Source organism: Delphinus delphis, chromosome 5, assembly GCF_949987515.2.
Source record: "Delphinus delphis chromosome 5, mDelDel1.2, whole genome shotgun sequence".
NCBI lineage: Eukaryota > Metazoa > Chordata > Mammalia > Artiodactyla > Delphinidae > Delphinus > Delphinus delphis.
This window is the reverse complement of record NC_082687.1, coordinates 68440380-68457119: the sequence shown is the minus strand read 5'-3', so window position 1 is coordinate 68457119 and position 16740 is coordinate 68440380. Positions and strand designations below refer to the sequence as shown.

At 41.4% G+C, this 16740-nt stretch overlaps 1 long non-coding RNA gene across 2 annotated transcripts in view; it reads left to right on the top strand.

The window, feature by feature from the left end:
• Positions 1 to 2033: 2033 nt before the first annotated feature.
• The window catches only part of LOC132425459 (uncharacterized), a 50996-nt gene continuing 36289 nt past the window's right edge, over positions 2034 to 16740 (top strand). The window contains exon 1 of one of the 2 annotated variants that reach the window (XR_009519442.1): positions 2034 to 2322. This is a non-coding gene — a long non-coding RNA (uncharacterized lncRNA). Of the gene's footprint in view, positions 2371 to 16740 lie in introns of both variants that reach the window. The other variant, XR_009519443.1, reaches the window with a different exon arrangement.

Sequence of the window (16740 nt, the reverse complement as noted above, 5' to 3'; positions counted from 1 at the left end):
ACTTGATAAAACACAGCCCCTGCCCTTGAGTAACCAGCCGCTGAGAAAACAAGATGATTTTTTTTTTAATTTTTTATTTATTTTTATTTATTTTTGGCTGTGTTGGGTCTTCGTTGCTGCGCGCGGGCTTTCTCTAGTTGCGGCAAGCGGGGCTACTCTTTGTTGCGGTGCGCAGGCTTCTCATTGCGGTGGTTTCTCTAGTTGCAGTGCACGGGCTCTAGGCACACGGGCTTCAGTAGATGCAGCACGTGGGCTCAGTAGTTGTGGCTCACAGGCTCTAGAGCGCAGGCTCAGTAGTTGTGGCGCACAGGTTTGGTTGCTCCGCAGCATGTGGGATCTTCCCAGACCAGCGCTCAAACCCGTGTCCCCTGCATTGGCAGGTGGATTCTTAACCACTGCGCCACCAGGGAAGTCCCAAGATGACTATCTTCATACAGAATAAGTAGGTAAACAGGTTGACAGTGCTAAAGCATATATTAATATTCTATATTTTTTCCTATCTGTAAAGGTGTGAAAATTCTAGTTCAAGGACCCACGTGTGGTGGAGCACTGCACTGATCCGCATGTGTTTGCAACACTTGCCCTATACAGTTCTACAAACCAAAATGTACACAACCTCCAGGAAGAATCCAGATCATTAACATAAATCCAATGCAGTAAGCGCCTAGAGCTGACCAGAGAATATATGGAGCAGAGTAATTGGAGTATTGGGAAAGTATAAGTTTTTCCTAAACAACGAAAATGTACCTAAACCAAAAAAATATTTTCAAATACATAATGAGAATATTATACACACTTTTCTTTTCTCCATATAAATCATGACACTCCAGACTACATGTGATTCTCGCCAGCTGAGCTACCAGCATCACAAACCAACCTGCTAAATCCTAAACTTATTTGGGAAACCCACTGGTTTGTTGGGGCTGTTTTCTCCTCTCCAGCTCTTCAGGGGAGAATCATCTAGAAGCAAGTAAATTCTCAGAATTTCCTAAGAGGAAAAAATGGGCCCTCACTGAAAAAACACAGGGTATATGCTCAAAACACTTAACTATTTTGGATAAGCTTCAAACCCACTTGGCCACCAGTCACCCTGTTGTTCCAACTTAACATTGAGATCTACCCTTCGAATCAAATCTTCCTGTTTCCAAAGAATGGCAATAGATGAAATTGTTTCCGAACCTGATACACAGCAACGTGTTATTCTTCCATGAAAACAAAACAAAAAAATCAAATCAAAAGGAAATTTAGGATCCAAGGGAAAGTGCACACCCCCAAGGCAAGGCCCTAGTTTTCCCAACACATGTATTCACCGAATCCCTGTTATCAAGATTCAAACACAATTTCCTAGATTAAAAATGTGAGGCTGGTGGGGCGAGACGCTCACACACGTGCAACTGTGGAAAATCTCTGTAGATGCTGCCAACTTTCAATCAAGACTGCGCCGCCGCCCAAGCAGAGAGGAGGAATCAACTTCCCGCGGGGCAGCTGGGAAGTGAGCCCAACGCTTAACTTGCTGCGGGGCGGCCCGCGTCCAGGGACCCAAGAGGAAAAGGGACGGGTGCTCCTCGGGAGAGGCCGGCGTCGGAGCCCGGGAGGCGGAGAGGCGGCGGCGGCCGCCGGAAGGCGCGGCTACGGCGGGACGCGCACCTGTCCCTTCGTGGTCCGCAGAGGACAGGTCCTCACCTGGCGTGGCGCGCCCTCACTCACGGCGGCGCGGAAAGAAAATCCTTCCTGGTTCCACGAGGGTCCGTCTCTGGGCTTGTGGAAGCCTCCTCTCGCCGCGCGCATCCTCGTCCCCACCCGTCCCCTCCCAGAGTGACGCAGTCCCGGGGCCGCCCCGCCGGCCCGCGGCGCCCTTACCTGGCTGGAGCGCGCCGGATGCGCCGAGTCCGGGAGACGCCGAAACCGGCCGGCGCCGCTGAGTCCCGAGCCTGGCGTCCCGGCCCCGCCCCCACTCGTCCCGCCCCGCGCGGCCCAGAGATCGCCAGGCCCCCGATGGCTCCGCCCACACACACCGAGGCCGGCGGCTACAGGTTCGCACGGGTTTGCTGCGGTTCTGAGACTGGAGGCCCGAGTGGGCCGGATGGGCCTCCCGGCTACCCCGACCCAGTCGAGGTTTCGGGCAAGTCGCGGGAACGTCCCTGGTGTTCCTGGACGCCGTGCTGGGCCTCCTCCTTCACCCCTCACCCCAGAGAACTGATCCGCGACGTCACGGACACCCCCAGCCCGTGAGAACCCGAGCAGTGCCACCTGTGGGTGACCGGGGACTCTTGTCGCAATTAGGGACCTCACCTCCCCTTCCGCTAAATGGTGGCGAACCAGGTGGGTGACGCGGTGCGGTGGAGCGAAGCAACGAGTTTTACCAAAAGAGTAAGTCTTTTTACTGCCAAACCTGAAGCAGCAGAGCGTATCTGATACACTTACGGGTCACGTGGCCTTCCTAGTCCTGTAGTAACATTTTCTTCATTCACTGTAGGGTAGAAAATTGCCCTTAGGTAACTTACTGTATCCCAGGAACTCTTTCAAGTACATTACCCGTATGAACATTTCTATGAAGTATATGTTATCAGAATTTCCCATTTTTATGGAGGGTGAAAGTGAGGCACAGAGAAAAACAACCTGCCTAGTGTCACCCAACTAATAAATATAAAAGCTAGAATTCAAATCCCCGTAGTCAGCCTCCTGATTTTGAGCTCTAAACCAGGGGTCCCCCACCCCCACCCCCACCCCCGGCTGCAGACTAGTACCGGCCTGTGGCTGTTAGGAACCGGGCTGCACAGCAGAAGGTGAGCGGCGGGCCAGCTAGCAAAGCTTCAAATGCCGCTCCCCTTCGCCCACTGCCTGAACCATCGCTGGCTTTGCCGCCTGAACCGTTCCCCCCATGGTTACTGCCTGAACCATCCCTCCTCACCCCTCCATCTCTCTACGCCCACCCTCCACCACCCGAAAAACTGTCTTCCATGAAACCGGCCCCTGGTGCCAAAAAGGTTGGGGACCAGTGCTCTAAACTACTGCTCTCCTGACTTACAAAATTTGAGTGTCCACCATGTCCCATGAACTGTTAAAAGCCCGGGCTCTGCCCTCAAGGAGTTCTTAGTCTAGTTCAGGGAGAAGGACAATCAGTCATCACTAAGCAAGTAAAAAATGAAGCCATTACACATGTGAGAAGTGTCCTGACTAAAATCAAGTAGGTGATGGTGTTGCGAATAATGCGGATGGGGAGGCCACAGATCTAGTTGTCCTGGAGGCTTCTCGGAGGAGGTGACAGTGGAGCTGGGAACTGAATGGTAGGCCAGGCAGTCAGCCTGAAGATGAAGCAAAGGGAAAGGCACGTGAAATAATCATCATCCTACTTCATGCTTGTTGGAGACCTAAAAACATGCCTTCCTATATTATCTCTCTTTTGATCATACAATAACACTGAGAAGTCTGACAAGATTCCATTTTACAGGAAAAAAAAAATCTAATGATTAATGATTTGCCTTAAGTCATACTACTCCTTAGGAAAAGGGTTGGGAGGGGAGGGGAAGGATGGGAAGAGCACACAGGTGTGAACCAGGGCTTTCTGATTCCAAATCCTCTTTCACCCAGGTGATGATGATGGCCTGTCTCAGGAAGAATCTAGTAAAGTTTTTCTTTTGTGATCTTGCCTCCTCCCAGCCCCAGTCTCTTCTGCCTGTTGTTGACTAATTAACATAATTTCCCCCAGGGCAGGTGTTCTTTGAGGGAGCAGATGTCAGGAACCTTCTCAAAGGATGCAAAACGTGTGTGTAGAGAAAAAGTTATAGTTAAATAATTATGGTAATAAAGTTGGCTTTCTCCCAAGAAAAATGCTCACATATATATATATATATGCATAATGGAGAGGACTTATAATTTTCATCAAATGGTCTGACCCAAAAAGCGTAAAAGTCACTGAAGATTTTAACTGACACTGTGGTGATTAAAAGAACTAGTTTCCAACTCACTTTGCCTGGGCTAGCTAGGCAACTGCGGAGGCTCATATTTCTGACTTAATGGAAATGAGGCTCTCAAAGTTTATGAAGGTTGATTGAAAGGGAAGCAAATCCAGATCCTCATGTAAGTCCTTCATAAAGTTTAAAATTAAAAGAGAAGAGAATGTCTTTATTGTCACTCTTAGTTCTCAAGAAAACCAGAGACTGATCTGTAAACAAAACATCTAGATCAACGTAACTCTTTCTTTTTCTTATTGGAGTATAATTGCTATACAATGGTGTGTTAGTTTCTGCTTCACAACAAAATGAATCAGTTATATATATACATATGTTCCCATATCTCTTCCCGCTTGCGTCTCCCTCCCTCCCACCCTCCCTATCCCACCCCTCTAGGTGGTCACAAAGCACCGAGCTGATCTCCCTGTGCTATGTGGCTGCTTCCCACTAGCTATCTACATTACGTTTGGTAGTGTATATATGTCCATGCCTCTCTCTCTCGCTTTGTCACAGCTTACCCTTCCCCCTCCCCATATCCTCAAGTCCATTCTCTAGTAAGTCTGTGTCTTTATTCCTGTTTTACCCCTAGGTTCTTCATGACATTTTTTTCCCTTAAATTTCATATATATGTGTTAGCATACAGTATTTGTCTCTCTCTTTCTGACTTACTTCACTGTGTATGACAGACTCTAAGTCTATCCACCTCATTACAAATAGCTCAATTTCGTTTCTTTTTATGGCTGAGTAATATTCCATTGTATATATGTGCCACATCTTCTTTATAACTCTTTATCGGTGATAATTGAGGTCGTTTCCATAACGTTATACTGTTTTCTGAAGAAAGCATTCTTTATATTACCAATCAAACAGTGTAAGTAGGTGGTTAACGCCTGTATATGATCCCCAGAGCATGTAGTAAAGAGTACTTGTATTGGTTTTCAGCAGAGTGTTGTTAGAGACAGTGTCAGAGAGAGAGACTGTAAGAGAGCTTCAGCTACATGGATGAAAAGGTGTAAAACTGAACTTAGGATGTGGTAGGCTAAAAAAAAATTAATATGTACTGTTTCTTATGTGAAACGGACAATAGCTTTACTAGAAAACAGAATACAAAGTTAGGCTTATGTAACTCGAACTTTTAGGTTGAGCCTCTTCAAAAGAAGGAATGTGATGGTGGAACTAAAAAGATTTCTCCCTCTTCCTCCAAGAAGACGATTCAAACAATACTATTACTGCCTTCTTTATTTTAATAAAATTGAGATACAGAAAAAAGGCATTTGTGACTTCTTAAAGACAGGGATTCCCTTCTTACCGAATATCCACACGGTTTCTATAAAATTTGTATGTTTAGGTGAGCAATGTCAGGTTGACATAATTTTAGTTCCTTGAGAAAAGAAAATGCCTTTTTTTTTTTAACTTGGAAATAGATTCCACGTTGTGCCTAAGAAGACATACAGCATCAACATGGAAAGTTTGTAAATAATGTGGTGTTTTGTATTTGGAGCTTCTCCCACTCTTTTTTGTACATCTCTGGCTCCCTTTTGTAACTTTCTTCCTACCTATAGACAGGCACATCCTAGGTGAATAGTAATTGTCTGTTGAATGAATGAGTGATGACAACAATGATGTAAACAATGCAGACCTTATCTGTCTTGTATAGAGAGTCTATTGCTACATGAAGATTACTTCGTTGTGGTGGTATGATATGTCTGCCTTTCCTTCCATGATGTACTGAAAGTAGTTGCTTCCTTGGAACTAAATAGAGGAAGGAAAGAGTTTTAAATGTGGGACACAAAATCAAAAATTATACTCCTGGGAATTGTTGCTAGGTAAATCATTCAAAAGAAAGAACTAGCATCATATACAAAGTATGTGTATAAGATCATGACTCATAATAATAAAATAATTAAATGTCCAATGCTAGAGAAATGTTTAAGCAAAATACATCAATGGTATGAAATGTCAGGCTGTCATTAAAAATAGTATCTGTGGGGCTTCCCTGGTGGCGCAGTGGTTGAGAGTCCACCTGCCGATGCAGGGGACACAGGTTCGTGCCCTGGTCCGGGAAGATCCCACATGTGGCGGAGCGCCCAGGCCCGTGAGCCATGGCCGCTGAGCCTGCGCATCCGGAGCCTGTGCTCCGCAATGGGAGAGGCCGCAACAGTGAGAGGCCCACGTATCGCAAAAAAAAAAAAAAAAAAAAATAGTATCTATGTTAATAAATAGAAATGTGGAGGAAAACTTATGAACATTAAATGAAAACAAATAGAACACAGTGCTTTACATATCCTATGATTGCAACTAAATACAAATTATGTGGGAAGAAAATTGCTGGGTTGAAAATAAGAATTATGGACAGTTATTCAGGGGGTTCCTATGTGCCAGACTGTTTTAAGTGCATTGGATTAATTCACCTAATTCTCACAACAACTGCATGAGGTACAATAGCTTTAATAGAAAACTGCGTGCAGTTCTTCTTCTCATTTTACAGATGAGAGAACTGAGGCAGAGGTCTAAGTAATTTACCCAAAGTCACACGGCCAGGATGTGAATATAAAGTAGTATGGCTCTAGAGTTTGCAGCCTTAGCCATGCAAAGCTGCCAGGGAAAATAACATTTGAATCGTGGATCATTTTTTTTTAACTTCCTTGTATAATGTTTTAATGTTAATTTAACAGTGAGTAAAAACGTATTAAATTACAGAGTCAGAAAAAAAGGCACAGAAGTAAAACCAGATTATACTTAGAAGAGACAGATAAAAAGGTAAGATGAAGAAAATACTGAGTGAAACCATCTGGGTTTGGCCAGTTTATGTTTTGGATTAGAATCCAAATAATGTTTCAAATGGGTCCAACATATCAACAAATTTATAGTTTATAAGGATTGAGATAAAATGAGCTATGTCACATAGAATGTTATATTCAGTATTATTAGTATGACTGAAAGTATATTCTGGCCGGGTGCCTTTTACTTACTGTTTCTTCTACCTAGAATGATCTATCCCTAGAACTTTTTGAAGCTGCCTTCTTCTCAGTGGTGGCAGTTATGGAAATGTGACCATCACTGCATTAGCAGGAAGCTGAGAAAACATTGGTGAACAATCCCAACAAAACTCCCTGTTATGGTGGAACTTACATTCTGGTGGAAAAGTCAGTCATTTAAAAATGGATTGAGTAAAGTATAAAAACATTTTAAACAAGAGATTTTCATCATAAGTCACTATTTAGGACAATTATAAATGGGGGAGAGTAAGATATGGAAAGGGAGCTAAATTTTCTATGCTTCCCTCAAACTGGTAAAATGATGACATCAGTAGAAATTATGTAGATGTAATGTAAAACCTAGAGCAACCACTTAAAAAAGCTATAAAAAAAAAAGATACACACAAAAACACCCTATATAAACTGATGTAGAATTCTAAAAAATATCCCTCAACTGTTCATGGAGGATGTACTGAGATAATCATATCCTAGGCCATAAAACAAACCACAACAAATTTAAAATAACTGAAATCACACAGTGTATGTTCTCAGATCACAATAAAATCAAACCGGAAATCAGTAAGAAAGATTTCCAGCAAAACTCTCAAACCCCTGGAAAATAAACAACTTACTTGTAAATAATCCATAGATCAAAGAGGAAGTCTTAAGGGAACACAAAAAATATTCTGAATGGAATAAAAACAAAAATACAACATATCAAAATTTGTGCACACAGCCAAATAGTGTTGAGAGAAAATTTTATAGCAGTAAATGCACACATTGGAAAAGAGGAAAAGTCTCAAATCAAAAATCTAAGCTCCCACTGCCAAGAACCTAGAAAAAGAGCAATATAAATCCAAACAGAAGGAAGGAAATAAAGATAAAAGCAGAAATCAATGTAATTCAAAACAGAAAAACAATGGAGAAAATCAATGAAAGATCTGGTTCTTTGAAAAGGTCAATAAAATTGTCAAACACCTAGCAAGGCTGTCAAAGATAAAAAGAGAGAAAACCCAAGTTACCAGTAACAGGAATGAACTGGGGACTGTAATTAAAGACCATTCAGACATCAAAAAGGTAATAAAGGAGTACTACAAACAACTCTGCACACAAAAATTTGACAATTCAGATGAGATAGACCAATTCCTTAAAAAGTACTGATTGGGAATTCCCTGGCAGTCCAGGGGTTAGGACTTGGTGCTTTCCCTGCTGGGGCCCAGGTTCCATTCCTGGTTGGGGAACTAAGATCCCATGAGGCAAAAAAAAAAAAAAAAAAAAAATTAGCAAAAAGAATTTAGTAATACAAAAAAGGAATTATACACTATGATCAAGTGAAGTTTATTCCAGGAATGCAAGACTGGTTTGACATTTTAAAAAGAAAAACAAGAACTTTTGCATTGTGGAAAATATTTGGCAGTTCCTCAGAAGTTAAACATAGAATTACTATATGACCCAGCAATTCCACTTCTAGGTGTATACCCAAAAGAACTGAGAACAGGTACTAAAACAAATACTTGTCCACAAATGTTCATAGCACCATTATTTGAATAGCTATAAAGTGGAAACCACCCAAATGTCCTTTAGCTGATGAATGGATTATCAAAATGTATTATATCCATACAATGGAATACTATACTGTTAAAAGGAATGAATTACTGATACATGTTACAACATGGATGAACTTTGAAAACATTACACTAAGTGAAAGAAGCCAGACACAAAAGGCTACATGTTGTATTCATTTCATTTATATGAAATGTCCAGCATAGGAAAATCCATAGGGATAGAAAAGTAGATTACTGGTTGCCAAAGGTTGGAGATGGGGAGGAAATTTAGGACTAACTGCTAATATGTACAGGGTTTCTTTTGGAGGGGATGAAAATGTTGTGGAATTAGGTAGTAATGATGGTTACACAACATAGTGAATACAATAAAAAAAAATCACTGAAGTATGCACTTTACAATGGAGAATTTTATGTTATATGAATATATATCTCAATTAAATAAAACTTTTTTCTTTCTGAAAGACCCTGTTAAGAGGATGAAAAGACAAGTTACAGACTGGAAGTAAATATCTGCAAACTGCATATCTAACAGAGACTAGTATTTAGACTATATAAAGAGCTCTCATAACTCAACAGTAAATAAACAATGCAATTAGAAAATGGGCAAGAGACATAAAAAGACATTTCACCAAAGAGCATATACAAATAGAAAATAAGCTCATGAAAAAATCTTCAAGATTATTAAATATTTGATAAATGCAAATTCAGATCACAATGAGATTTCAGAATGACTAAAATAAAACAGCGACATCAAATGTAGGGGAGAATGTGGAGAAATTTGATCACTCTTACATTGCTGGTGGGAATGTAAAATGGTACAGCTACTCAGGAAAATGGTTGGGCACGTTCTTAAAAAAACTAAACATGTAACTATCATATGACCCAGAAATTGCACTTAGACATTTGTGCCAGAGAAATGAAAACTTAAGTTCACACAAAAACCTGTCCCCAAAGTTTATAGTAGCTTTCTTCATAATATTCAAAATGGGGGAAGACCCATATGTCCTTCAACAGGTGAATAGTTAAACAAACTGTAGTGTAACATAGGAATACTACTCAGCAACAAAAAATAAATAAAACAGTTGATTGAATGGCTGAACAAATCTCCAGCAAATTATGCTAAGTGAAAAAAAGCCAATAAAAATGGTTGTGTACCATATGATTCCATTTATATAATATTCTAGAAATAAAATTATAGAAACAGAGAACAGATTAATGGTTACTGGGTGTTCATACAGGGGTGGTGGCAGAACAAAGTGGGTACACCTGTAAGAGGGCAATGTGAGGGAGCCTTATGGAGATGTAAATGTGTGTCTTGACCGTATCAATATCAGTATCCTAGCTGTGATACTGTACTATAATTTTGCAAGATGTTACCTTTGGGGGAAACTAGGAAATATGAGAACTCTCTGTATTTTTTTCTTCCACTTGCATTTGAATCTATAATTATCTCAAAGTTGAAAGTTTAACTAAAATTTTAATTAACAGCTGATAATGACAATAGCCCCCAATTTTTGAATACTTAATGCTAAATATGAAATCTAAGCACATGATTCTTTTAATCCTCCCAACAACCCTATGATACAGGCACAGTCTGAGGATCAGAGAACAGATAAGTAACTTGCCTAAGGTTACGTAGTTAATTGGTAGGGCTATGATTCAAATTCAGGAGGCCTGGCTCCAGAGCCTACAATCTTAACTTCGGTGCTGAAAACCAGTCAATTCCACATACTCAGGCTTCTTAGCTTTATAAATCTGTATCAATGTTCCTGCTCTGCAACAGTTGCCTGAGAATCAGTAGCTGCTGCCCCTCTAGGCAGGACATTGTTATACATTTGTCAAAGTGTCCACTACTCTGTCTTCAGTGGAGTCTATTTTATTATTCCCAGTTCACTTCATCCATTGATGTTACCCACCAGGTCCCGTAGACATTAACGTTTTTAGACCCTGGCATACATTACCTTGTGTGTCAAGCTGCGCAGCATGACCAAAAAGAACAAAAAACATAAAACATTACCTTGTGCCTGCAAAATGAAAAACTCATGGAGAAAAAAATTATTAAGACTACATTGATCGGAGATTGGCTCAGGACGGCAGAGTAGAAGGACGTGCGCTCACTCCCTCTTGCAAGAGCACCGGAATCACAACTAACTGCTGAACAATCATCGACAGGAAGACACTGGAACTCACCAAAAAAGATACCCCACATCCAAAGACAAAGGCGAAGCCACAGTGAGATGGTAGGAGGGGAGCAATCACAATAAAAGCAAATCCCATAACTGCTGGGTGGGTGAATCACAAACTGGAGAAGACTTATACCACAGAAGTTCACCCACTGGAGTGAAGGTTCTGAGCCACAAATCAGGCTTCCCAACCTGGGGGTCTGGCAATGGGAGGAGGAATTCCTAGAGAATCAGACTTTAAAGGCTAGCAGGATTTGATTGCAGGACTTCAGCAGGACTGGGGGAAACAGAGACTCCACTTTTGGAGGGCACACACAAAGTAGTGTGTGCATCCGGAACCAGGGGAAGGAGGAGTGACCCCATAGGATACTGAACCAGACCTACCTGCTGGTGTTGGAGGGTCTCCTGCAGAGGTGGGGGTTGGCTGTGGCTCACCATGGGGACAAGGACACTGGCAGCAGAAGCTCTAGGAAGTACTCCTTGGCGTCCGCCCTCACAGAGTCCACCATTAGCCCCACCAAAGAGCTGGGTAGGCTCCAGTGTTGGGTTGCCTCAGGCCAGACAACCAACAGGGAGGGAACCCAGCCCTACCCATCAGCAGACAAGCTGACTAACGTTTTACTGAGCTCTGCCCACCAGAGCAACACCCAGCTCTATCTACCACCAGTCTCTCCCATCAGGAAACTTGCACAAGCCTCTTAGATAGCCTCATCTACCAGAAAGCAGACAGCAGAAACAAGAAGAACTACAATTCTGCAGGCTGTGGAACAAAAACCACATTCGCAGAAAGACAGACAAGATGAAAAGGCAGAGGGCTATGTACCAGATGAAGGAAAAAGATAAAACCCCAGAAAAACAACTAAATGAAGTGGAGATAGGCAACCTTCCAGATAAAGAATTCAGAATAACGATAGTGAAGATGATCAAGGACCTTGGAAAAAGAATGGAGGCAAAGATCGAGAAGATGCAAGAAATGTTTAACAAAGACCTAGAAGAATTAAGGAACAAACAAACAGATGAACAAATACAATAGCTGAAATGAAAAATACACTAGAAGGAATCAATAGCAGAATAACTGAGGCAGAAGAACAGGTAAATGACCTGGAAGACACAATGGTGGAATTCACTGCCACAGAACAGAATAAAGAAAAAAGAATGAAAAGAATGAAGACAGCCTAAGAGACCTCTGGGACTACATTAAATGCAACAACATTCACATTATAGGGGTCCCAGAAGGAGAAAACAGAGAGAAAGGACCCAAGAAAATATTTGAAGCGATTATAGTCGAAAACGTCCCTAACATGGGAAAGGAAATAGCCACCCAAGACCAGGAAGTGCAGAGAGTCCCAGGCAGGATAAACCCAAGGAGAATCACGCTGAGACATATAGTAATCAAATTGACAAAAATTAAAGACAAAAATTATTGAAAGCAACAAGGGAAAAATGACAAATAACATACAAGGGAACTCCCATAAGGTTAACAGCTGATTTCTCAGCAGAAAGTCTACAAGCCAGAAAGGAGTGGCATGATATATTTAAAGTGATGAAAGGGAAGAACCTACAACCAAGATTACTCTACACAGCAAGGATCTCATTCAGATTTGATGGAGAAATCAAAAGCTTATAGACAAGCAAAAGTTAAGAGAATTCAGCACCACCAAACCAGCTGTACAACAAATGCTAAAGGAACTTCTCTAAGTGGGAAACACAAGAGAAGAAAAGGATCTACAAAAACAAACCCATAACAGTTAAGAAAATGGTCATAGGAACATACATATCGATAATTACCTGAAACATGAATGGATTAAATGCTGCAACTAAAAGAAAGACACAGGCTCACTGAATGGATACAAAAACAAGACCCATATATATGCTGTCTACAAGAGACCCACTTCAGACCTAGGGACACATACAGACTAAAAGTGAGAGGATGGAAAAATATATTCCATGCAAATGGAAATCAAAAGAAAGCTGGAGTAGCAATCCTCATATCAGATAAAATAGACTTTAAAATAAAGAATGTTACAAGAGACAAGGAAGGACACTACATAACGATCAAGGGATCAATCCAAGAAGAAGATACAACAATTATAAATATATATGCACCCAGCATAGGAGCACCTCAATACATCAGGCAACTGCTAACAGCTATAAAAGAGGAAATCAACAGTAACACAATAATATGGGGGGGAGGGGCTTTAACACCTCACACCAATGGACAGATCATCCAAACAAAATTAATAAGGAAACACAAGCTTTAAATGACACAATAGAACAGATAGATTTAATTGATATTTATAAGACATTCCATCCAAAAACAGCAGATTACACGTTCTTCTCAAGTGCGCACGGAACATTCTCCAGGATACATTTCAGGTCACAATCAAGCCTCAGTAAATTGAAATCATATCAAGCATCTTTTCCAACCACAATGCTATGAGATTAGAAATCAACTACAGGGGAAAAAAACATAAGAAACACAAACACATGGAGGCTAAACAATACATTACTAAATAACCAAGAGATCACTGAAGAAATCAAAGAGGAAATCAAAAAATACCTAGAGACAAATGCCAACGAAAACACAACGATCCAAAACGTATGGGATGCAGCAAAAGCAGTTCTAAGAGGGAAGTTTATAGCAATACAAGCCTACCTCAAGAAACAAGAAAAATCTCAAATAATTAACCTTACACCTAAAGGAAGTAGAGAAAGAAGAACAAACAACACCCAACGTTAGTAGAAGAAAAGAAATCATAAAGATCACAGCAGAAATAAATGAAATGGAGCAAAGATCAATAAAACTAAAACCTGGTTCTTTGAGAAGATAAACAAAATTGATAAACATTTAAGAAGACTCATCAAGAAAAAGAGGGAGAGGACTCAAATCAATAAAATTAGAAATGAAAAAGGAGAAGTTACAATGGACGACTCAGAAATACAAAGCGTCCTAAGAGACTACTACGAGCAACTCTATACCTGTAAAGTGGACAACCTGGAAGAAATGGACAAATTCTTAGAAAGGTATAACCTTCCAAGACTGAACCAGGAAGAAATAGAAATATGAACAGACCAATCACAAGTAATGAAATTGAAACTGTGATTAAAAATCTTCCAACAAACAAAATTCCAGGACAAGATGGCTTCACAGGTAAATTCTATCAAACATTTAGAAAAGAGTTAACACCCATACTTCTCAAACTGTTCCAAAAAACTGCAGGGGAAGGAACACTCCCAAACTCATTCTATAAGGCCACCATCACCCTGATACCAAAACCAGACAAAGATACTACAAAAAAAGAAAATTACAGACCAATATCACTGATGAATATAGATGCAAAAATCCTCAACAAGGAGCTTCGCTGGTGGCGCAGTGGTTGAGAGTCCGCCTGCCGATGCGGGGGACATGGGTTCGTGCCCTGGTCCGGGAAGATCCCACATGCCGCGGAGCGGCTGGGCCCGTGAACCGTGGCCGCTGAGCCTGCGCATCCTGACCTGTGTGCCGCAACGGGAGAGGCCACAACAGTGAGAGGCCTGCGTAACGCAAAAAAAAAAAAAAAAAAATGGGCAGAAGACCTAAATAGACATTTCTCCAAAGAAGACATACAGAAGGCCAAGAAGCACATGAAAAGCTGTTCAGCATCACTAATTATTAGAGAAATGCAAATCAAAACTACAATGAGGTGCCACCTCACACCAGTTTAGAATGGGCATCATGAGAAAATCTACAAACAACAAATGCTGGAGAGGGTGTGGAGAAAAGGGAACCCTCTTGCATTGTTGGTGGGAATGTAAATTGATAAAGCCACTATGGAGAACAATATGGAGGTTCCTTAAAAAAAATCGAATTACCACATGATGCAGCAATCCCACTACTGGGCATATACCCAGAGAAAACCATAATTCAAAGACACATGCACCCCAATGTTCATTGTAGCACTATTTGCAATAGGCAGGTCATGGAAGCAACTTAAATGCCCATCGACAGATGAATGGATAAGGAGGATGTGGTACGTATATACAATGGAATATTAGCCATAAAATGGAATGAAATTGAGTTATTTGTACAGACGTAGATGGATCTAGAGACTGTCATACAGAGTGAAGTAAATCAGAAAGAGAAAAACAAATATCGTATATTAACACATTATGTGGAACCTAGAAAAATGGTAGAGATGAACCAGTTTTCAGGACAGAAATAGAGACACAGATGTAGAGAACAAACATATGGGCACCAAGGGGGAAAGTGGTGGGGGGGTGGGGGTGGGGGTGTGATGAATTGGGAGATTGGGATTGACATGTATACACTAATATGTATAAAATGGATAACTAATAACCTGCTGTATAAAAAAAAATAAATTTCAAAAAATGAAAAAGACTACATTGATCTAAACCTAACAAAGTAGAACCATTAAAATTAATATGAAGTCTGAATTGTAAGATATTTTAAGGTAACTATAATAAAGCAAATGCCAATAAGTACTGCTAATATTACAGCATATGAAGTATTCCTTTAGGCCAGTTCTACTCATACTGTTAATTACTTAGTTCTTCCCTTTTCCAAACTACCTACTGTTACTCTTCTTTCCCTGCCTTACCCCACCATAGTAGCTGTCAGTGTCCCTCATATATCCTACCTGTTCCTCAGATACACAAGGTCATCCTCAGGCAACTTCTGCCTGAAACTTTCTCTTATAGGGAACAGGCCAGAAATGCCAGAAGAGTTAACGTCCCCAGGGAACTGCCACCAGCCATTGACAGATGAGGATTAGAGGATAAATACCCCAGTTTCCCTGCCCTTGGGTAGGACAACTCTGAGGCATATTCTAGTGGATTGAGGGCCAGTTGCCTTCAGAGATAACCTGTTCACTGATACACCCTTCCTTCATTTCTTTCCTTTCTTTGATTCCAAGTAAACCATTTGCAATAAAATCTTTGTCTTAGGTCTGATGAGCACCCACCCTAGCCTAAGACACCCATGCCAGGAAAGAAAGACCCAGCATGTTGTCTTTATCTTTTTTTTTTTCAGTACGCCGGCCTCTCACTGTTGTGGCCTCTCCTGTTGCAGAGCACAGGCTCCGGACACGCAGGCTCAGCAGCCATGGCTCACGGGCCCAGCCGCATGTGGGATCTTCCCGGACCGGGGCACAAACCCACGTCCCCTGCATCGGCAGGCGGACTCTCAACCACTGCGCCACCAGGGAAGCCCCTGTCTTTATCTTTTTTTAATCAAAAAATTAACATTTATTGGCACCACCTTCTTTTTACTTTTGAAAGAATTAAGACAAATGGAAGGATTTGGAGAATAATCATTTTTTACTTTCCAATTAAATAATTTTAAATTAAAAGGACATATTCAAGATATAAAAGAAATCACCAGCATGTTCTCTTTTTTTTTTTCCTTTTTGGCCACACCATGCAGCATGCAGAACTTCCCCAGCCAGGGATTGAGCCCATGCCCCCTGCAGTGGAAGCACAGAGTCTTTACCACTGGACCACCACGTAAGTCCCCAGCATGTTGTCCTTAAAAATATAGCCTTGGGACTTCCCCAGTGGCGCAGTGGTTAAGAATCCGCCTGCCAGTACAGGGGACACGGGTTCGAGCCCTGGTCCAGGAAGATCCCACACGGTCCGGGAAGATCCCACATGCCACGGAGCAACTAAGCCTGTGCGCCACAACTACTGAGCCTGCGCTCTAGAGCCCTCAAGCCACATAGACTGAGCCCACATGCCACAGCTACTAAAGCCCGCACACCTAGAGCCCGTGCTCCTCAACAGAGAAGGCACTGCAAGGAGAAGCCTGTGCACCTCAACGAAGAGTAGTCCCCGCTCTCCACAACTAGAGAAAGCCCGCGTGCAGCAACGAAGAGCCAACGCAGCCAAAAATAAATAAAATAAATAAATTTATTTTTTAAAAAAAGAACTTCTTAAAATAAATAAATAAATAAAATATATATATATATATATATATATATATATATATAGCCTCACCCAGGAGGAAAGTAAAGATTGGCTGTGTTTCCAGTCCATTGAAAAGGATTAACCTGGTTGGTTTTAGATG